The sequence below is a fragment of the Dipodomys merriami genome, unplaced genomic scaffold (genome assembly GCF_024711535.1).
Source record: "Dipodomys merriami isolate MVZ:Mamm:240054 unplaced genomic scaffold, mDipMer1.0.p SCAF_36, whole genome shotgun sequence".
NCBI classification, from domain to species: domain Eukaryota; kingdom Metazoa; phylum Chordata; class Mammalia; order Rodentia; family Heteromyidae; genus Dipodomys; species Dipodomys merriami.
The window spans coordinates 9,244,570-9,267,909 of record NW_027205159.1 but is presented as its reverse complement, the minus strand read 5'-3'; the positions used below and the strand labels follow the sequence as shown (position 1 = coordinate 9,267,909).

General features: G+C 38.3%; 1 non-coding gene across 1 annotated transcript; it reads right to left on the bottom strand.

The window, feature by feature from the left end:
* Nucleotides 1-224: 224 nt before the first annotated feature.
* On the bottom strand, nt 225-350 carry LOC138804397 (U6atac minor spliceosomal RNA). Its single transcript, XR_011365232.1, has one exon. It is a non-coding gene; the product is annotated as a U6atac minor spliceosomal RNA (small nuclear RNA).
* Nucleotides 351-23,340: the final 22,990 nt, after the last annotated feature.

Here is a 23,340-nt window from a genome sequence, read left to right as displayed (position 1 = left end):
GGTGGTATCTCAATGTTGTTTTGATTTACATTTCTTTTATGGCTAGAGAGGTTGAGCATTTCTTAATGTGTCTATTGGCCATCCTTCTTTCTTCTTCAGAGAAGTTTCTCTTTAAGACTTTAGCCCACTTATTTATTGGGCAGTTGTTTCTTTGAAGATTTGTTTTAGGGGGATTTAGTTTTTTGAGTTCCAGGTATATTTTAGATATGAGACCTTTGTCTGTTGTAAAATGATGGTTAGATGCCACAAAGTAGGTGACAATACCTTAACCGTATGGGTGTTGTCAGGCCCAAGAGCCTCTTCCATCCTTGTCAAGGGGAGTGCTAACCTTATCTCCTTTTGTACAACACTCTAGTCCTCTTTTATGGGTGAATTAATCCCATTCATGAGGGTTCTTCTCTCATGACTTAAGACCTCAAGGTTCTACCTCTTAATACCATTATATTGGGTTAGGATTTCAAAATATCAGTTTGTGAAGGACACAAACATTCAATTCCTAACACAGCCTGGATATATAGATTTCCAGCTCAGAAACGTTATTCCTCTGCATGGCCACCTCCCAATTACCTTTCCATCTCTGTTTGGATATCCTATTCTCTTGGAAAAGACCTTCCTAATAGCCTAATGATGGAGTTGGTACAGTAAGTTTTACTTTTCTAGCAATGTAAAGTTTCCCAGGACATCATAACAGTAAGGCCATTTTCCATTTGTACACTGATATTTCTATCTGCTTTTACTAAATCAAAGCAGCATTCTGCATGTCTGAAATTATGTTCTCTGTCTAGTACATCTAGTACTTGCCACTATGGATCATCACACTTGTTAAACAATAATGATTTTTTTTGTTGGTTGTGGTGCCTGAACTCTGGGCATGGACTCTGTCTCTGATCTCTTCAGCTCTACCACATGAGCCACAGCACCACTTCTAGTTTTTTCTCCTTATGTGGTGCTGAGGAGTCGAACCCAGGGCCTCATGCATGCAAGGCAAGCACTCTACCACTGAGCAACCTACCTAGCCCCATAATAATGATTTTTTAAAAGAAATAATGGTATTCCATTTTTAAAAGACAGGGTAAGAGAAATAATAATATGAAAATAATATGAATTTTTCATTTAGTAATAGTTTTGGTAAAAACAGTAGTTAACTTTAAAGAATTTTGAGCCTAGGTTTTAGAAGAATAAAGAAGAAACAAAAAGGAGTTCAAACCTTGACTCTGGTTCCTGGAAAGAAAAACCAGTTGCCAGTGTCCACTGGATCCAGACTGTCTTCTAAAACAATTTGTTTGTTAGCTGAATTGATGACCAGGATGTTATCTAAGATCCATCAGCCTTTATACAATTCACCTACATGAAAGTTTTCCTGCTTATATTGAAACAATGTTTTCTCCTTTGACATCTTTAGGAAGGTAGTGAATATAGATGATTGTGCTCACATTGGAAGGGGCTCTGTAGAAATATCATAAGTGTTGAGAAATATCATAGCATCATCCACCGATAGCCATGTTTATTTGCCAAGGTTTTGACATGGAGATGGTCACTGAAAATCCAAGGATGGCTATGGCAATGGCATCCACATCCAGGAGGTGGAAGAGGCTGGTGTCTGGGTTGATTCATGGGAGTAGCACAGATCCACTGAGTAGAACAAGGGTCAAGGGGCAAGACCTCTAGGTGAGAGCTCCAGGGCTGTTCATTGAAATCTTGAGCAGTTAGGCTGAGAGCTGGAGCATGGAGAGCACCACTAGGGATCCCAAGGGAAGTCTCTGCCTTTTCAATGTCATTTGAAATATATTGTCCTTAACAGGAAGAACTTCTGAAGTCTCAGGATTCCTGGAAGACCCAACATCTGGTCTTTTTTTTTTTTTTTTTCTTTTTTTTTTAATTGTATTTTATTTTATTTGAGAACATACTGTACAGGGGGGTTACAATTACATGGGCAGGATAATGCATACATTTCTTACCAAGCATTGCAGCCTCCTCCTTTGTTTACCCTTCACTTCCACATCTGGTCTTTTTTGAGTGGACACCATAGGTTCCTACTGACTCTCTTAGTGTCATGTTGGTCAACAGACTCAGCATTCTTCACAGACACAGAATTCTCCACTGACTCACAGTTTCTATATTCAAGGACAGGACTTGCTTATCATTTTCAAGGGAGTCTCAGGATCATCTTTATCTGACATGATTAGCACATCATCTCTCTCCTGCTGACCTCAACTTGGGGAGCACTGTGCACCCAGCCGGCACCACAGCTGCTGTTAACGTAGCTGCAGCCGCCAATGCCTAATTTTTTAAAAAAATTTTTATTGTAAAGGTGATGTACAGGGGTTGTAGTTACATAAAGACTGCAATGAGTGTATATCTTTTTTTTTTTTAAAGAAATTATAAATGGAATTTTACCCCTGATTTCTTTGTCAGAGTCTTCCTTATTGGTATACAGAAAAACAATTTTTTAAAATTTTGACTTCATATTTTGCAACTTTGCTGCAAGTGTTTATTAAATCTAAGAACTTTTTACTATGTTCTTTAAGGTTCTTTTAGTATAGCATCTATCATAAGATCAAGCACAAAATCAATCATCTGCAAACTGGGATTTGTTGAGTTCTTCCTTTCCTGTTTTTTTCTTGCTTATTATTTCTTTTACTTGCCTTATTGTTCAGACTAAGAATTCCAGTACTCTAATGAATACATACAGTGTATTGACTTTAGAGATGATTTAAATTTTTGACAATTTGATATTAGCTATAGGGCCTGGACACTGTCCCTGAGCTCCTCAGGTGAAGGCTAGCACTCTACCACCTGAGCCACAGTGCAACTTCTGGCTTTTTCTGCTTATGTGGTACTGAGGAATCGAACCCAGGGCCTCATGCATGCAAGGCAAGCACTCTACCACTGAGCAACCTTCCCAGCCCTGAGGAACGTTTATCTATCTATCTGTCTATGTATCTATCTATGTATCTATGTGTCTATGTATGTATGTATGTATGTATGTATGTATGTATGTATGTATGTATGTATGTATCTATTGTAAAAAGGTTGTACAGAGGGGCTACAGTTACATGAATAGGGTAATGAGTACATATCATAGTGAGCGTTGTTACCTCCTCCTTTGTTTTCCCCCTACTATCACTTTTCTCCGCATCTCCCCAACTCCTCCCACCCTCCTACCCCAACATTGTAAAGTTCATTTTCAGCAGAGTGTCCTGTACATCCATTATCACAATGGGTCAGCCAGAATCCCCATTTAGGCATTCCGCAATATCCCTTCCCCTCCCCAAATTACAAAAATGTATATACAAGATGCAGAACACTGACATCAAATCCAGTGAAAACAGGGGTTATTCCATGGGGGGAAGAACATGCAAAAGAAACAAAAGAATCACACAGTGCATTGTAAGTACATTAAAAACACTAGCGAGAAAGAAAAAACCCATTGTGTCCCTGTTTTGGGGTACATTGTGCTTCACATTATCTCATGTGGTCATATGTACATAACCTTTGACCTTCTCTGCTTGTCCTTGACATGCATTGGTAATTGCAAACAAGGGAAACCATGGGACCTATGTTTCTTTGGGCCTGGCTTACTTCACTTAACATAATTTTTCCATGTCTTTCCATTTCCTAACAAATGAGGCAATGTCATTCTTTCTGATGGAGGCATAGAATTCCATTGTGTATATATACCTCATTTTCTTGATCCATTCATCTACTGAGGGGCATCTGGGTTTGTTCCATACCTTAGGTATCATAGGTAAATAATGCTGCGATAAACATGGTTGTGCTGGTAGCTTTGGCATGACCTTATTTGTGATCATTTGGGTAAATGCTCAAAAGTGGGATTACTGGATCATTGGGGAGCTCTATGTGGAGTCTTTTGAGGAAACTTCATACTGCTTTCCAAAGTGGTTGAACAAGTTCACACTCCTACCAACAATGCAGTAAGGTTCCCTTCACTCCACATCCCCTCCAGCATCTATTGTTAGTAGATTAATTGATTATAGCAATTCTAACTGGGGGTGGAATCTCAACCTTGTCTTGATTTGCATTTCTTTTATGGATAAAAAAGTTGAGCATTTCTTAATGTGCCTATTTGTCATTCTTATTTCCTCTTCAGAGAAGTTTCTCTTTAAGTCTTTAGCCCATTTATTAAATGGGCAGTTGTTTCATTGAGGATTTGTTGTTGGAGGATTTAGTTTTTTGACCAATGGAATAGAATTGAAAACCCAGAAATGAACCCACAGACATATAGCCACCTAATCTTCAAAAAGGGAACTAAAAAAACAGAATAGAGGAAAGACAACCTCTTCATTAAATGGTGCTGGCAAAATTGGTGAATCACTTGTAGAAAACTAATGCTAGATCTTTATATATCACCCTGCACTAGAATCAAATCCAAATGTATCAAAGACCTCGGAGTCAAAGCAAACACCCTGAAAACATTACAGGACAGAATAGGAGAAAACCTAGGTCTCCTTGGCACAGGCTGAAATTTTCTTAATAGAGACCCAGAAACACAACAAATCAAAGAAAGGTTGGACAAATGGGATTGCATGAAACTGAAGAGCTTCTGTATGGCAAAGGACATAGCTAGGAAGATCAATAGAAAGCACATGGATTGGGAGATCTCCACTATCCATACAACAGACATGGGTCTCATATCTAAAATATACCTGGAACTCAAAAAATTAAACCCCCCAACAACAAATCGTCAAAGAAACAACTGCCAATAAATAAGTGGGCTAAAGATTTAAGGAGAAACTTCTCTGAAGAGGAAATAAGAATGGCCAATATACACATGAAGAAATGCTCAACCTCCCTAGCCATAAAAGAAATGCAAATCAAAACAACATTGAGATACCACATCATCTCAGTTAGAATGGCCATATCAATAACTCTAATAACAACAGCTGCTGGAGGGGATGTGGACAGAAGGTGACCTTACTGCATTGTTGGTAGGAGTGTAAACTTGTTCAACCACTTTGGAAAGCAATATGGAGGTTCCTCAAAAGACTCCACATAGAGCTCCCTTATTTGGAGAGCTTTTGGGCATTTACCCATATGATCACAAACAAGACCATACTAAAGCTACCAGCACAACTATGTTGATTGCAGCATTATTTACCATAGCTAAGATATGGAACCAACCCTGATGCCCCTCAGTAGATGAATGGATCATGAAAATGTGGTATATATACACAATGATATTCTGTGCCTCCATCAGAAAGAATGACATTGCTCCATTTGTTAAGAAAGACATGGAAAAAATTATATTAAGTGAAGTAAACTGGGCCCAAAGAAACATAGGTCCCATGGTTTCCCTTATTGGCAATAACCAGTATATGTCATAGACAAGCAGAATAGGTCAGATAAGATAAGGACAAAAGTGTTTTTTTTCTTTATTGCTATTGTTTCTAACATATTTATAAGGTATCTCATGATTTTTTTCGATGCTTTGCATGTCCCTCTCCACGGTATAACCCCTGGCTTCATTGTATTTGATGTTGGTATAATTTGTGGAGGGGAAGGGCAAAAATAAATCGTTTAAATAGGGATACAGGTGGACCTATGCAACAATGAGATGTATACGATGCTATGTCGAAAAATGAAATTAACAATTTAAGCGAATGGGAGGGTGAAGGCGAGTGGAGGAGGGAGTGTAGTTGTGGAGATGGGAGGGAAGGGATGGAAGGGGAAAAGCAAAGGAGGAGGCAACAATGCTTGATAAGAAATGTACTCATTACCTTGCTTATGTAATTGTAACCCCTTTGTCCAGTATTTTCCCAATAAATAACTTATTTAAAAATAACTGGACACTTTTGTGTATAAGCCATTTATCAGTTACTAAAGTGAATTTTTTTTTTGTCCCTCTTGGGGCTTGAACTCTGGGCTTGGGCTCTGTCCTTGTGCTCTTCAGCTCAAGATGAGTGCTCTACCGCTTGAGCCACAGGGCCACATCCAGTTTTCTATGGGGTTATTGGAGGTAAGAGTCTCATGGACTTTCCTGCCTGGGCTGGATTTGGACCTTGATGCTCAGATCTCAGCCTCCTGAGAAACTAGGATTACAGGTGTGAGCTACTGGTGCCCGGGTTAAAGTGCATTTTAATAGGCTTTCAGGCTGCTATAGGTAATAATTATATTTCACTTCATTCCTTTATTTTTTTGTTTCTTTACATAAAAGACTGTGGTTTTTCAGTTAAAATACCAAACAAAAAATAGAGTTCTGTTTATTCTTGATAATAATATTGATTTCCCTTTCTATGTGTATGTGAAACTAGTTCTATCATATAGTGTGTTACTTAAAAAAATAGCCTGGAGAATAACATTTTAAAAATTTTATTTGAGAATGTTCTCTATTAAATTTAAATTAGGCTTCTGTAAAGCTGAAGTTTTACATACATCTTATATTGATTGCAGAAGATTCCATTTACAGCAAAAATAGTTTTTTTTAAATGATCTATAATGGATGGACTCTCAAATAAGCTGTTACTAAAGCAACTAAGTGAATGGATGAGTTACCTGAGTTGGGTGTTCATTAGTTTATGATGGAAATAGTAATGCTGGATTTTTTAAGACCTTAGTTTTTAGAATAGTTTTATGTTTATGTCAAAATTAAGTATTAAATATAAAGATTTTTCATATACCCCTTATTCTAGGTACCCATAACCTCACCAATTTTAACATCTCTGACAAGAGTGTTATCTTTCTTTCTTTCTTTTCTTTCTTTCTTTCTTTCTTTCTTTCTTTCTTTCTTTCTTTCTTTCTTTCTTTCTTTCTTTCTTTCTTTCTTTCTTTCTTATTTTTTACTTTCTCATTCTTATTTATTTATTTATTGTGAAAATACCTTGCAGATTACATGGGCAAGATAATAAGTACACTTCTTTTTTGTATTGTGAAAATACTGTACAGAGTGATTACAATTACATGGGCAAGATAAAGTGTACATTTCTTTCTTTCTTTCTTTCTGTTTTTTTTTTCTTATATGGTGCTGGGGAATCGAATCCAGGGCCTCATGCATTCAAGGCAAGTGCTCTACCACTGAGTCACCTTCCCAGCCCATAAAGTGTACATTTCTTATCAAGCATTGTTGCCTCCTCCTTTGTTTCCCCTTCCCATCTCTTTCCATGTCCTCCCCCTCCCCCTGTCCCCAGCCAAAGTTATAAAGTTTGTTTTTTGCCATAACATCTTGTACATCTCATTGTTGTAATGGGCCCACCTGTATCCCTATTTAAATGATTTGCTTTTTCCCTTCCCCTCCACAAATTATACCATCATCAAATACAGTGAAAGCAGGGGTTATACCATGGGGGAGTGACATACAAAGCATCAAAAAAATCATCTTATAAATATGTTAGAAACAATCCGTTGAAAGAAAAAACATTTGAATCCTTATCTTGGGGTTCATTTCACTTAACATCAACTTATCTGACCTTTTCTGCTTGTCTCAGACATATACTAGTTATTGCAAATAAGGGAAACCATGGGACCTATGTTTCTTTGGGCCCAGCTTACTTCCCTTAATATAATTTTTTCCAAGTCTTTCCATTTCCTAACAAATGGGGCAATGTCATTCTTTCTGATGGAGGCATAGAATTCCATTGTGTATATATAGCACATTTTCTTGATCCATTCATTTACTGAGGGGCATCTGGGTTGGTTCCATATCTTAGCTATGGTAAATAATGCTGCAATCAGCATAGTTGTGCTGGTAGCTTTAGTATGGTCTTGTTTGTGATCATTTGGGTAAATGCCCCAAAGTGGAATTGCTGGGTCATAGGGGAGCTCTACTGGATTGGGAGAAGATCTTCACTAGTCATACAACAGACAAGGATCTCATATCTAAAATATACCTGGAATTCAAAAAATTAAATCCCCCAACAACAAATCCTCATAAAACAACTGCCCAATAAATAAGTGGGCTAAAGACTTAAAGAGAAACTTCTCTGAAGAGGAAAGAAGGATGGCCAATAGACACATGAAGAAATGCTCAACCTCTCTAGCCATAAAAGAAATGCAAATCAAAACAACATTGAGATTCCACCTCATCCCAGTTAGAACGGCTATAATCAAGAACTCTAATAACAACAGATGCTGGAGGGGATGTGGACAGAAGGGAACCTTACTTCATTGTTGGTGGGGGTGTAAACTTGTTCGATCACTTTGGAAAGTAGTATGGAGGTTCCTGAAAAGACTTCACAAAGAGTGGTACATTTCTTATACTGATAAACCATAAAGCTCCTGACTCACCTAGGGATTCAGCCTTGGTGTTGCAAATGTACAAGGACATCTGTCAATGATTACCATCTCATATAATGTCACTGCCCTAAATTCTCCCTACCTAAAACTTATCTACTTATTTCTACCCTTTGTCTCCTGGAAACCAAACCAGTGTGTTTGTGTGTGTGTGTGTGTGTGTGTGTGTGTGTGTGTGTGTGTGTGTGTGTGTGTGTGTGTATACACCACGGCTTAGATTCAAAATTCAAGCTTGGATGGTTTGCTTGTTTATAGCTTGAGATCTACCACTTGAATCACACCATCATTCCAGAATTTTACTTATCTGAGAGTCTTGCAGTGTTTGCTTCTCTAGGATGGCCTCAAACCTGGATACTCCAGGTCACCACCACCTAAGTAGCCAGTAGTATAGTTGTGAGTCACTGGTGCCCAGCTACCATGGATATCTTTACTGTTGTCTGCCACACTTTGGGCATTTCCAGAGTCTTTTTAGACTGACTAGATACTCATAACTAGACACTCATAACTGACTAGACACCCAGGCTAAATGACTGATTATCCTCAATCTGTACTTCTCTCTCTCTTTCTTCTCTCTCTTTCTTTCCTTCCTTCCTTCCTTCCTTCCTTCCTTCCTTCCTTCCTTCCTTTCTTCCTTTCTTCCTTCTTTCTTTCTTTTTCTTTCTTTCTTTGTTCCCTCCCTCCCTTCCTCCCTCCCTCCCTCCCTCCCTCCCTCCCTCCCTCCCTTCCTTCCTTCCTTCCTTCCTTCCTTCCTTCCTTCCTTCCTTCCTTCCTTCCTTCCTTCCTTCTTTCCTTCCTTCTTTCTTTCCTTCCTTCCTGTCTGTCTATCTGTCTGTCACAGAGCTCAATCTCAGGGCCCAGATGCTGTCCCTGAGTTTTTGTTTTTTTTTTTTTTTGCTCAAGGCTAGCACTCTATGACTTTCAGCCACAGTGCCACTTTTGGTTTTCTGGTGGTTAATTGGAGATAATCTCACAGACGCTCCTTCCTGGGATGGCTTTGCTTCAAACTGTGATCCTCAGATCTCAGCCTTCTGAGTAGCTAGGATTACAGGGTTGAGCCACCAGCACCAGGCTTCTTTTGTTTTTAATGGCTTGATAACAGGATGATGACTGTTGTTTTATAGGGAGATCTGAAGATAGATATTGCCAGTACTCCAATTTTGTTCTCCATTAGTATTGTGTTATATATTTGGGTCTTCTACCCTTCCATATAAATACTAAAAATCAATTGGAGTTTCATGCAATCCCATTTGTGGTATATATACACAATGGAATTCTATGCCTCCATCAGAAAGAATGACATTGCCCCATTTGTTAAGAAATGGAAAGACTTCGAAAAAATTATATTAAGTGAAGTAAGGTAGGCCCAAAGAAACATAGGCCCCATGGTTTCCCTTATTTGCAATAACTAGTATATGTCTGAGACAAGCAGAAAAGTTCAGATAAGTTGATGTTAGGCAAAATGAACCCCAAGGTAAGTATTCAAATGGTTTTTCTTTCTTGTGATTGTTTCTAACACATTTATAAAATGATTTCTTTGTTGCTTTGTATGTCCCTCCCCCACAGTATAACCCCTGCTTTCACTGTATTTGATGTTGGTATAATTTGTGGAGGGGAAGGGAAAAACAAACTGTTTAGAGATACAGGTGGACCCATTACAACAATGAGCTATACAAGATGTTATGTCGAAAAACGAACTTTACAACTTTGGCGGGGGGAGGGGGGAGCGGGGTGGGAAGGGGAAACAAAGGAGGAGGCAACAATGCTTGATAAGAAATGTACTCATTACCTTGCCCATGCAATTGTAACCCCTCTGTTTGGTATTTTCACAATAAAAAAATCAATTGGATCATGTTGAAAATGAACTTTACAACTTTGGTGGTGGTGGTGGGGGGGAGGATTGGGTGGGGGGGCGGGAGGGGGAGGCTGGGAAGGGATGTGAAGGGTAAACAAAAGAGGAGGCTGCAATGCTTGATAAGAAATGTACTCATTATCTTGCCCATGTAATTGTAACCCTTCTGTACAGTATGTTCACAATAAAATAAAATAAAATAAAATAAATAAAAAAAGAAAACCTGGGACTTCTTGCTGAGAATAAAAGGACTAAGGTGCTCTTCATGGAAAATAAAAAGGGACACACATCCAAAGTGGGGAGACGTGAAGCAAGAGCATTCCTTGCTCAAAAAAAAATCAGTTGGTTTTGAATAGAATCTATTAAATCTATGGATCAAGTAGAGGAAAAACTGCTATTGACAATATTGGATCTTCCCGTCCATGAACATAGAACTACCTCCCCACTGGCTATTTCCTTCTCTGATTTCTTTTGCAAATTTGGTAGTATTCCTTATATACATTTGTACATTTAATATGATATTCCTAAAGCCAGGTGCCAGTGGGTACACCTGGTATCCTCGCTACTCAGAAGACTGAGATCTAAGGATTATGGTTTGAAGCCAGCTCAGGGATAATGCACAGGCTATGAGTTCAAGCCCAAGGACCAGCACAAAAATATAAAGTATTTAGATTTTCCTATGTGCTACCATAAACTATTGTGTATAAAATTTCAAATCCTATTAGTTTGTTGCTGATATCTAGAAAAGCAACTGACTTTTGTGTAAGCCTTATATAAAATAAATTTTAGTTTTAGGAAGATTTTGATTTTTTCCCCAGATTTTTTACAGAGGTTACTCTATCCTCTGGAATTAAAGACAACTTATTTCTTCCTTCCCAATTTATATACCATTCATTTATTTTTCTTATTACATGAGCAGTGATTGTCTAACATTACGATAAACTTTCATGGTGAGAGGTTATTTTCTTGCCTTCACTAAATAAATTTGGCCTAAAGTTACTTACCAAGTTACCTTTAAAGCTATCTATCTAGTGAATTGCAACTTTATTCATAAACAAGTTGAAACTTGAGTATATTCCTCTAGCAAATAGCGAAATCTCAGCCAATCACAGCAGTCAAGCTTCATCTATCACAGGCTGCAAATGTTCAGATCTATTGACCCTATCTGAATAAGGCAAATGTTCCATACAACTAGCCATCTCTCAATAAGTCAGTTGTCTAGCTGTGCATATGACCATATAAGATGATGCTAAGCAAAATGGTCCCTAAGCTAGGAGTCAAGGTTTTTTTTCTTTCTTGCTATTGTTTTAAATGTATTTATAATATACCTTTTTTTTGGTTGGTCATGGGGCTTGAACTCTTGGCTTTTGATTATTTATTTTCTTTTGATTATTTTGAACTTAATTTGCTTGTCTTTTTCTGGTCTCTTAATGTCTTTCTTATTTTCTAGTATATGCATTGAATTCTACAATTCTCTAAGTACTTTTTTTTTTTTTTTTTTGCCAGTCCTAGGGCTTGAACTCCGGGCCTTGGCACTGTCCCTGAGCCACATTTGCTCAAGGCTAGCACTCTGTCAGTTGAGCCACAGTGCCACTTCTGGCTTTTTCTGTGTATGTGGTACTGAGGAAGCAAACCAAGGGCTTTATGCATGCTAGGCAAGCACTCCACCACTAGGCCACATTCTCAGCCCCGCTAAGTACTATTTTAACTGCATCCCCCAAGTATTGCTAGGTTGCGCTTCCATTTGGATAAAAATTAGATAAATTAGTTCAAAAGACTTATTTCAAAAGACTTTCTCTGAGCTCTCTTCTTTAACATATGTGCTACTTGGAAATGTGTTGATTAATTTCCAAAGTCCATATTTTAGTTTGACTTAATGTTTTCTTGCCCAGTATCCCATTTCAGATAATACATTGAATTCTTGTATTCTCTTAGGCTCTCAGAGACTATGTATTGTATTTTTCTTGTTTTGAATGAACTTGATAGCTTAAAAATACTTGATGGTACCAGGTGTTGGTGGCTCATGCCTGTATACCTAGCTACTCAGGAGGCTGAGATCTGAGGATCACAGTTCAAAGCCAGCCTGGCAAGAAAGTCTGTGAGACTCTTATCTCTAATAAACCACTCACAAAACCAGAAGTGGTGCTGTAGCTCAAGTGGTAGAGTACTAGCCTTGAGCTGAAGAGCTGAGGGACAGCACCCAGGCCCAGAGTTCAGGCCCCATGACCAACAAAGAAAAAGTACTTGATGGTTTAAAAATACAGGATTACTATTTCTTAGAACTGTCAAGGTCATTAAATAGCTATTGATTGGGGTTTGTTTCATATTATTCTCATGTTTGGAGTCTGATCATGGGTTTTGATGAGGAATAATGATTTATTTATCTATCATGGCACATATTATCAGTTTATTGCCACAGTTGACATTGATCTTGGTAACTTGGCTTAGGTAATGTTTCCCAATGAAAGTTTTCTCCCTCCATCTTGCTTTTCATACTGTGTTCTAGAAAAAAGTGACTATTTACAGTCTGCTTTTTAAAGAGTGAAAGGTTATATGTCACCTTTTTTTTTTTTTTTTGATTGGTCGTGGGTCTTGAACTCTGGGCCTAGGTGCTGTCCCTCAGCCCTTCAGCTCAAGGCTAGCACTCTATCACTTGAGCCATAGCACCACTCCTGCCTTTTTCTGCTTATGTGCTGAGGAATCAAACCCAGGGCCTCATGCATGCAAGGCAAGCGCTCTACCACTGAGCCACCTTCCCAGCCCTATATATCACCTTCTTAACAGGGGGTTCTACTAAATTTCTTGGAATTCTTTTGTAAGGATATTGATTTTAAATGTTTGAATTACAGCAGTTTAGAGTTGGAATTTAGAAGGTTTTACAGTTGGCTACTTTGACATTTACTATATTGTTTTTGCAGCCTTTTTTGAGGGCGTCACAGAGCAGTTATTTTTAAGCATTTTCTTATCCTGTAATGCAAGATAGCCAGACATAATACTTCAAACCTTCAATCCTAGCTACTTGTGAGATTGGGGACCAATATTTAAGCTAGCCTGTGCATATAAGCCTCTGAGATTCCCATCTTACTCAGTGGCTAGGCTCAATGAATGGTTCATCATCTCATCCACAGCAGAAGTCCAATGACTCGGGGCAGTGGTGTATACCTGTCATCTGTAGCAACATGGCCAACCACAAGCAGTACAATCGCAGCCTAAGCCAGTCTGCACAGAGAATGATCCTGGAAAATAGCTAAGGCAGAAAAAGGTTGGAAACATGATTCAAGTGGTACAGCACCTGCCTAGAAGCGTGAGGCCCTGTGTTCAATCCATAGTAATACCACAATATGTGTAAGTCCATTTTCCACATTTCATATATCTGCTTCTTGTGTTTTAGGACAACCAATATTTCTAAGAACTTCCTGGTTCATTTAATATGGAATTTTCTTTGTCAATGAAATATCATTATTATAGTTCCTTTAAATGTTTTATGGATAAGCTTTTCTATATCAGTATATCTACATATATTAAGACAAAATAAGTCCATACTACTGTTCACAACTCTAATCCACAGCCATGTGAGTAATTCTAGTGTTCTCTAATTGTAAAGTTCCTACTTTAACAGTGAACATTCCATTATCTTTATGACAGAATTTACTTACTTATTCACTATCCGTGGACTAATATAGTAGTTTCAGAGTTGCAAGATCAATTATAGTGATTGAATAAGCCATGATTAAATCATGAATTGTTCTCCAGACTAAGAAAAACTGTCCTATATCAAGTATTATTGAGAAATATTTTATTCACTTAAAGAAATTAAAATATATTTAGAATGTACTGGGCACTGGTAGTTTGTATCTGTAACCCTAGCTGCTCAAGGAGGCTGAGAACTAGAGGACTAGGCACAAAAGTCTGCAAGACTTCATCTCTAATTAACCTGCAAAAACATGGGCTGGAAGTATGGCTCAAGTGGTAGAGCTACAAATCAAAGAGCTAAAAACCTAAGAAAGTGGAAGGCACTGAACTAAAACCCTGGCATTGCCTCCCACGTGTGTGTGTGTGTGTGTGTGTGTGTGTGTGTGTCTATGTGTGTGTGTGTGTGTGTGTGTGTGTGGGTGGGTGAATAGCTGAGATGAATACTTTTAAAATTTAATTTAATTTTATTTGTGAACATACTGTACAGAGGTGTTACAATTACATGGGCAGGAAAATGCGTACATTTCTTACCAAGCATTGCAGCCTCCTCCTTTGTTTACCCTTCACATCCCTGAGATGAATATTTTTGAGTGACGGAATTAGTATTAGTATTTGCTTACTAAAAGTGAAGAAAAGGCCATTGGGTTTGGTGGCTCACTCCTCTAATTCTAGCTACTCAGGAGGCTGAGATCTGAGGATTATAGTTCAAAGCCAGCCCCAGCAGGAAAGTCCATGAAACTCTTATCTTCAATTAACCTTGAGTAATTCAGTGAGTTGATTCTCTCCTATATTATGGACTGTGACCTATCAACTGATCAACTGAAGCTCAGGCTTTTATTTAGATCAGTGCTCTTGTTCTCTTTCTTCTGGGTCTCCACTATGGGTCATTCTGATTGGAGAACACAAACCAGAGACAAGGAAAACAAGTGGCTTGAATGGTTTCAGATCTGTCTTAGAAATAGAAAACATACCATGGTTGTTTGACGTTGTTTTTGCCACTGTTTCAAGCATCAGTGATGAGTTTTGAGTTAAGAATCACCTCTGCACCATTCTCATGGCTTTCTTGGCTGCAAAGTGAGGTTCCCTTGAGAAGATCTGCTTTACTGGGGTCGTGGGTTCTGAGCACATGAGGGAATCTGAGGCTACAAGCACATTAGAAACTTCAGATTTCTCATCATGGTTGAACAGCTGCCCTGGGTGTTTGCTGGTTCCCATGGGAGAAGCATGGCATGAGTAGAACAGTCCTGGGCAGCTTGAAGCCTAACCCCCTGTTTCTGACTCACTGAAAATGAGCACAACTGTGGCTCTGCATTCACCTCTGTGGTTCCCCTAAACTTGCTGAGCGTAAGGGTTGAGGGAGGGGAAAAACATATTATTCATTTCTCTGTAAAAATGGGAAAGTGGAAGATAAGCAGAGACAATCAATCCTTTTACCATTTCTATTGTCCTTGTTATATATAACTTTGTGACCAATTGGGAGGAAGATGGTGGAGGAGTAACTGGGGGCAAACTGAGCTGTCATTTAGAAAACAGTTTTAGTGTTCCACTGAAAAATCCAAGGCTAAGGAGTCATGCCAAGTGAGCCATCATAGTATGGAGATTTGGGCCAGGGAGGAAAAATTCAGGCAGCTTGTTTAAGGAAACAGATTTTAGCACACGCTGGTGGCAGAGGTGGTGGCTGCCACTGCCACCATAGTAGCAAACAGAGCCTGGGAAAAAAGGCACTAGAGACAGAGTGCAAGCAGTTTCTACTCACCACCAGCACAAACTGACTAGGAGTGAAAATCTATATCCTGCTGACTGCAGATGGAGGCAGATTTCAGATGGCCAAAAAACCAAAGGAAAGGCATGAGTTCTCCACAAGACATTCCCACTCCTTCTCACAGAACAGCATTTGGAAAGTAGCCCTTCTCCCACCACCTGAGAAGAATGTCATCTTTAATACTGGCAAAGACTGGGCCAGAGCAGCTACCAGATAACTCAGACCTGAGAAATAGTGATTGCATCACCATCTTTCAACAGGGCGATGGAATCTGGCCAGTGAAACTCAGTGCCACCGAGGAGAAAGTTGCCCTTCCCAGGTGGAGGTAGTTTTGCCCAAGGCAGGGTAAGAGGGTAAACACAGTCAGAGGTGGCCCTGCCCCTCTGCAGCATAGTGGCTTTCCTGGCTGCAGGATCTAAAAAAAATCAAAACTGGATACAGCATAAAACCTGAGAATGGCTCCAGGTGTCTCAGGACCTAGACCATCAGGGAATAAACATTAATTCCAGATAAGCCACAACCCCATCCACCCTCCAGCTCCCTAACAGCAACTCCAAGCTAGAGAAAATAGCCACATCCCTCCTGTGTAACACACAAAGCAGATTGCCCTGTCACTGAACTAGTCTGGGAGGAGGATCACAAATACCCTGTGCCTGTAAGGCAGAGCTTTTTAAAGCCTGTTCAGTCAAACTGATTTGAGAAACCAACTATGCCACAAGAAAACTGAGCACCACAAGGAAATCAAAGGCTCCATTAGGAGACTGGATATGGACATAGGGGAGACATGAGATCCACCAAATAAATTGAAGAATTCTTTTTTTCTAATTAATTTTTAATTTTTTCTACCATTTTCAGTATTTTAATTTTATGTTTTTTCTTTTTCCCTTTTTTTGGTCTTTTTTTTCTCTACTTAATTGTTGTGCTGTTCATCCCCAGATACATAGTTCACAGGTGTTATTGGCCCTTCTCCTTGTAAAGTATATTAAATAGGGAGGTTTCATTATGTAGCTGATGAAAAGAACACCACATGGTATTAAGGCAGGAAAAGAAGTTTATTTATGAAATTGTTGCTCCCTCCATGCATGGTGGAGAGGCATGGCCAAAAGTGGTGGCCCACTCTGGGGCCAGGACTTATCTAGGCCAGGGACAGGAAGAGATGTAGCCAGGTGGGGAAAAAGTGTGGCCACATTGGAACTGGATGTGATCTCAAGGCCTGGGACTCTACTATGGTCAGATGGAAGGCATGACCAGGGGCAGCCCAGGATGTGACCTAGCAGAAGGGGAAGGTGGCTGCTTCCAGATGTGCCAGTTACCTAGGTTACATAGATACTGGGTGGAAACTTAGCCAGGAGGTAAGGAGGTGTCTGTGCAGAGCCTGCATGGCCTAGGACAGACCTTATACTCCTTCAGTGTGTACATACTTAATTCAGGCATTGATTACTCAATTCACAATTTCTCAATCTTATTACCTTTAATTGTATGTAGTATTATTTCTTTATTCTTATATTTTTTGTTTTTATTTAAAAAATGATTTTTTCTTTTTGTTTTTCTCTTTTGTTTTCCTTTTTCATATCCCTAAATTACATCTTAGTTATCTTCCCGCTCTTCCTTTCCTTCCCTACATTCTTCGAATCTTATTTTCTCTTCACTTATTTTCTCTTTCTATACCTCTTAATTTCTGGTCATCTGCTCTTTCTTTGATTTTCTTAGTACATTGATCCCTAATGGTTTGTTGTTAAGGTAGACTGTATCTGTACTCATTTTGACTGTGTCAAAGTGGCTCATCAGTTATCCTTTTGGTCCAGATTGATTCAAACTTCATGACAGATTGGTTTACTGGTTACAACAATATATAATCCCCATTCTTTCCCCCACTCCCAATCCATGAAAACAAGAGATAGATAGGGGAATACCTATCCATAATTTGAACCTCCAAAGTAGGTGAAAATTCAGTGCCTTGGGTTGGATTTTGTTTTAAAACTGCTTTGAGGTGTTATTGGACCTACTTACATATCCAAAAAAGGAGAGAAAGGGTGAAAAATATCTATCTTTGATTGTGAATCTCCAAAGTCTGTGAAACTGCAAGTTCTGGGTTGGTGCTTGAGTTAATATTGTGTTTTGGTGTGGAATTAGGGGTATTTTCAATCCCCCAAAAGAGAGATAGAGAGAAGGTACCTATCTTTGTTTGTGAACTTCCTGAGTGCACACCTTTAGGCTCTTGGCTAGTCTGGTCTTAAAATTGTGCTCTGGTGAGGAAGTGAGTATGCTTTCATTTCAAAAAAAGGAGATAATATAGTAAAATCACCTATCATTGATTTTAAACCTCCAGTCTGTGCAACTACAGAGCTCTGGAATGATGCCTACCTTCAAATTGTGTTCTAGTGGGAATCACATACAATCTCCCCCCCCAAAAAAGGAGAGATAGAGAGAAAATTCCCCTTGTTGATTGTAAACATCCAAAGTCTGTGCAACTACAGAGTTCTGGGTTGGTGCTTGCCTTAATATAGTGTTCTTGCATGGATTTTGTTTTGTTTTCATTTCCAAATAGGCAGAACAAGCTGTAGAAACATAAGAAAAATGGCAAGTCAAGGAAACTCAACTCCCACTAAGATAAACAGAAAACAGAGCTGTTATTGAATCATCCAGAGGATAGTCCTCAAAATATTCTACAAACACTACATATAAACTTGTTGAGTGAAAATATTGAAAGTCTGCATAGGGCTATGCATGCCTGTGATGAGGCTAACCAAAGATTAATAGATGAATACATGGAATCCACAAACAGAAAGCTGAATGAATTCCAAAAGAAGGAAAGGGAATCCAATAATAAAAGAATAGCCCTTCAAACAAGGGATTTGAGAATGAACCCTGAAAACCAAATCAAGGAGGTAAAGAAGTCCATACAAGATCTAAAACAAAGCTTCAGTAAAGAAATTGAAGCCATCAAAGCTGACCAATTAGATGAAAGAGAAATAAAAAACAAAGTAGAAAGTCTGGACAGTAGGCTAGATGATGCAGAAGATCCAGAAGATGGAATTTCTGGAATTGAAGATAGCTTGGACTTGATAGAGAAAGAACAGACAAATATTCAAGACAAATCCAAGAAATATGATAGATTCATTCATCACCATCAGAAGGCCTAATTTAAGGCTAATAGGTATAGAGGAGGGCCTAGAGATAGAAACTAAAGGTCTAGTAAATTTATTTAACAAAATCTTAGCAGAGAATTTTCCAAACATCCAAGAGAATAGGCTCATTCAGATGCAAGAATCTTTTAGAACACTAAATAGACCAGACCAGAAGAGGACATCACACCGTCACATTGTAATCTTCATGGGATCAATAGAAAACAAGGAAAAGATCCTTAAACCTGTCAGGGAGAAAAGATAAATCACCTATAAAGCTAAACCAATCTGAATAACTACAGATTTCTCCGCAGAGACAATTAAAGCAAAAAGAACCTGGAAGGATGTATGCCACACACTAAAGACAAACAACTATCAACCAAGAATAGTGTAACCCAGCTAAATTCTCCTTCATAATAGAGAGACAAATAAAACTTTACATAGCAAAGAACAGTTGAAACAATATATATGTATATATATATACATATACATATATATATATATATATATATATATATATATATATATATATCCACCAAACCAGCATTACAAAAGATACTTAACCATGTCCTACACATAGAAAACCAACAAGAACATGATAAAGGCAGAGAAATACCCTCCAAACAGAGAATCAGATAATCATAAGAACCCAGTTGGTATAGTCTCTAAGAAGGTGGATAACATGGCAGGAGCTCCTAAACACCTCTCAATCCTCTCAATCTTAATGGACTTAACAGTCCAATTAAATGACACAGAATGTCTAGTTGGATGATAAAGCAAGAGCCTTCTGTCCTCTGCCTTCAAGAGAGATACCTTGTCCACAAAAACAAACATATCCTGAAAGTGAAAGGTTGGACTAAAATCTATCAACCATACAGCCCCCATAAACAGGCAAGAGTTTCAAAACTAGCATCAGATAAAATACACTTCAAATTAAAATTAGGAAAAAGAGATAAAGGGCATTACACACTAACAAAGGACATTACACACTAACACTCCTACAGGAGGATATAAGAATCCTAAATATCTATAAACCAAATACGGGAGCATGCAAATTTACACAAGAAACACTGCTATTCCTAAATTAACACATAGTTCCAAAGACATTGATCTTTGGTGACTTTAACACACAATTTTCCCCACTGGATAGATCAACCCTGCAAAAACTCAACAGAGAAACCTCAGATCTAAACAACGGCATAGACCAACTAGACTTAACAGAAATCTAGAGAATATTTCACCCAGCAGCATCAGAATATACATTCTTCTCAGCAGCATACGGAGCATTCTCCAAAACAGAACACATTTTAGGTCACAAAGCAAATCTGTTCAAATTCAGAAACATTGAAATTATTCCTTGCATTCTCTCAGACCACAAGGGAATAAAATTAGAGCTCAGCTCCAAAGTCACCAAAGAAAACTCTGTAACACAAGGAGACTGCACAACTCACTGTTGAACCACCAGTGGGTTATGGAAGAAATTAGAAAGGAAATTCAAATGTTCAAAAATGAACAAATTACCAGCTCCTCTGGGACATGGAAAAGGCAGTACTCAGATAAAAAATTATAGATCTGAGTTCCTACATAAACAAATTGGACAGATCTCAAATCAACAATTTAATGATGGACCTAAAGCTCCTTGAAAAAGAGCAACAAGCCAAACCCCAACCCAATAGATGGAAACAAATAATTGAAATTAAATCAGAATTAAATGAATTAAAGTCCAAGAAAACTTGCAGAAAGATCAACAAACAAGAAGCTGGTTCTTTGAAAAAAAAAATAACAAAATGGACAGACCCTTTGCAAATCTTCCTCCCAAAATAAGAGAACACACCTAAATAAAAACAAAACCAGAGATGAGCATGGAAGCATCACCACAGAAACAACCAAGATTCAGAACATTATAAGGGAATACTTCTCAAACCTCGATGCTAACAAATTTGAGACTTTGGAAGAAATGGATGAATTTCTAGCAAATATTGATATGCCCAAACTAAACCAAGAAGATTTAAACCAACTAAACAGACCCATATCAAGCATTGAAATAGAAACAGTAATAAGAGACTTCTCATACAAGGAAATCTCAGGACCAGATGAATTCACAGCTGAATTCTACAAGGCCTTGAAAGCAGAACTAACACCAACATTCCTGCAACTCTTTAATGGAATTGAAAGTGAAAGTTCATTACCAAACTCATTCTATGAAACCCACGTAACCTTCATCCCAAAACCAGACAGGGACTCATCAAAGAAAGAGAATAGATGCAAAATTTCTCAACAAAATTCTGGCCAGTTGACTTCAAAAACTCATCAAAAAATCATACAAGAGGTCACACACACACACACATACACACACACACACACACACACACACACACACATACACAGAGGAATTCTATACCTCCATCAGAAGGAATGACAGCATCCAATTTGTTAGGAAATTGAAAGACTTGGTAAAAATTATATTAAGTGGAGTAAGCCAGGCCCAAAGAAACATAGGTCCCATGGTTTCCCTTATTTGCAATAACTAGTTTATGTCTAGGACATGAACTATATGACCATATAAGATGATGCTAAGTGAGATGAACCCCAAGATAAGGACACAAGTAGCTTTATCTTTCTTGCTATTGTTTTTAATGTAATTATAATGTACTATGTGATTTTTCTGTTTCTTTTATATGTTCTTCCCCCATGGTATAACCCCTGTTTTCACTGTATTTGATTCCAGTATATTACATTTTTCTAATTTGAGGAGGGGAAGGGAAATAACAAAATGATGAAATAAGGATACAGGTTGATCCATTTTAACCATGAGATGTACAAGACACTATGTTGAAAATAAACTTCACAACTTCAGGGGGGAGGGAGAAGGTGGGAAGGTTGGGCAGGAAGGGATGGTAGGGGAAAAACAAAGAGAGGCTAACAATCCTTTATAAAAAATGTATTCATTACCTTACTCATGTAACTGTAGCCCCTCTGTACAGTATTTTTACAATAAAATATATTTTTAAAAAAAGAAAACAAAAGAAAAAATCATACACTATGATCAAACAAAATTCATTTCAGGGCTGCAAAGCTGGTTCAATATAAGCAAGTCAGTTAATGTAATTAATCACATCAACAAGAGCAAGGATAAGAACCACATGATCATCTCAATAGACACACACACATACACACACACACACACACACACACACACACACACACACACACACACACAAAGCACTTGAGAAGATCCAATGCTCCCTTATGATGAAAAACTGCGAATCCATGGAACATTCCTCAATATAATAAAGGCTGTGTATGCAAACCTACAGCTAACATTATAATTAATGGCAAAAAGCTAAAGCTACTTCCTCTAAATTCAGGAACAAGACAAGGATGTCTGCTCTCTCCACTACTCTTCAATATAATATAAGACTACCTAGCTAGAGCAATGTAAGATACAAACATAAAGGGGATCAAAACAGGGAAAGATGAAACAAAACTTTCCCTCTTTGCAGATAACATGATTCTGTATTTAAAGCACCCCATGGACTCTACTCCCAAGTTACTTGAGCTGATCTGAAACTTTGGCAAAGTAGCAGGGTATAAATTAACCCTCAAAAATCAATGGCTTTTTTGTATGCCAATAATGAGAAGAGTGCAGCTGAAATCAGGAAAGCAACTTCTTTTGTAATAGCCTCTGCCCAAATAAAATACCTAGGAATTACTTAACATAAGAAGTGAAGGACCTCTATGATGAAAACTTTAAAAACCTGAAAAAGGAAATCAAAACAGAACCTAGAAAGTGGAAAAACCTCCCATTCTTCTGGATTGGAAGGATCAACATCATGGAAATAGCAATACTGTCAAAGGCTATCTACAAATTCAATGCAATACCCATCAATATCACAACCTTATTCATTAACTAAATAGAGGAGGCAGCCTAAAAGTTCATATGGAACAATAAAAGACCCTAATTCTCAGCAGAAAGAACAATGCTGGAGCAATATCAACATCAAATTAAACTCTACTACAAAGCCATAGTAATCACAGTAGCTTGGTACTGGCAACAGACCTGAGGACCAGTGGAATGGAACTGAAGACCCAGAAATGAACCCACAGACCTATAGCCATCTAATCTTTGATAAGGGAGCTAAAAAAAATAGAATGGAAGAAAGACAACCTCTTCAGTAGATGGTGCTGGCAAAAATGGTTAATCACTTGTAGAAAACTAAAGCTAGATACTTATATATCACCCTGCACCAGAATCAACTCCAAATGGATCAAAGACCTCGGAGTCAAAGCAGACACTCTGAAAACATTACAGGATGGAATAGGAGAAACTCTAGGGCTCCTTGGCACAGGCTGAAATTTTCTTAATAAAGACCCCCAAACACAACAAATCAAAGAAAGTTGGACAAATGGAATGGCATGAAACTGCAGAGCTTCTGCATGGCAAAGGACATAGCTAGCAAGATCAGTAGAAAGCCCACAGATTGGGAGATCTTTACTAGCCATACAATGGCCAAGGGCCTCATATATAAAATATACTCAGAACTCAAAAAATTAAATCCCCCATAAACCAATTCTCAAAGAAACAGCCACCCCATTAATAAGTGGGCTAAAGACTTAAAGAGAGACTCCTCTGAAGAGGAAATAAGAATGGCCAATAATACCTG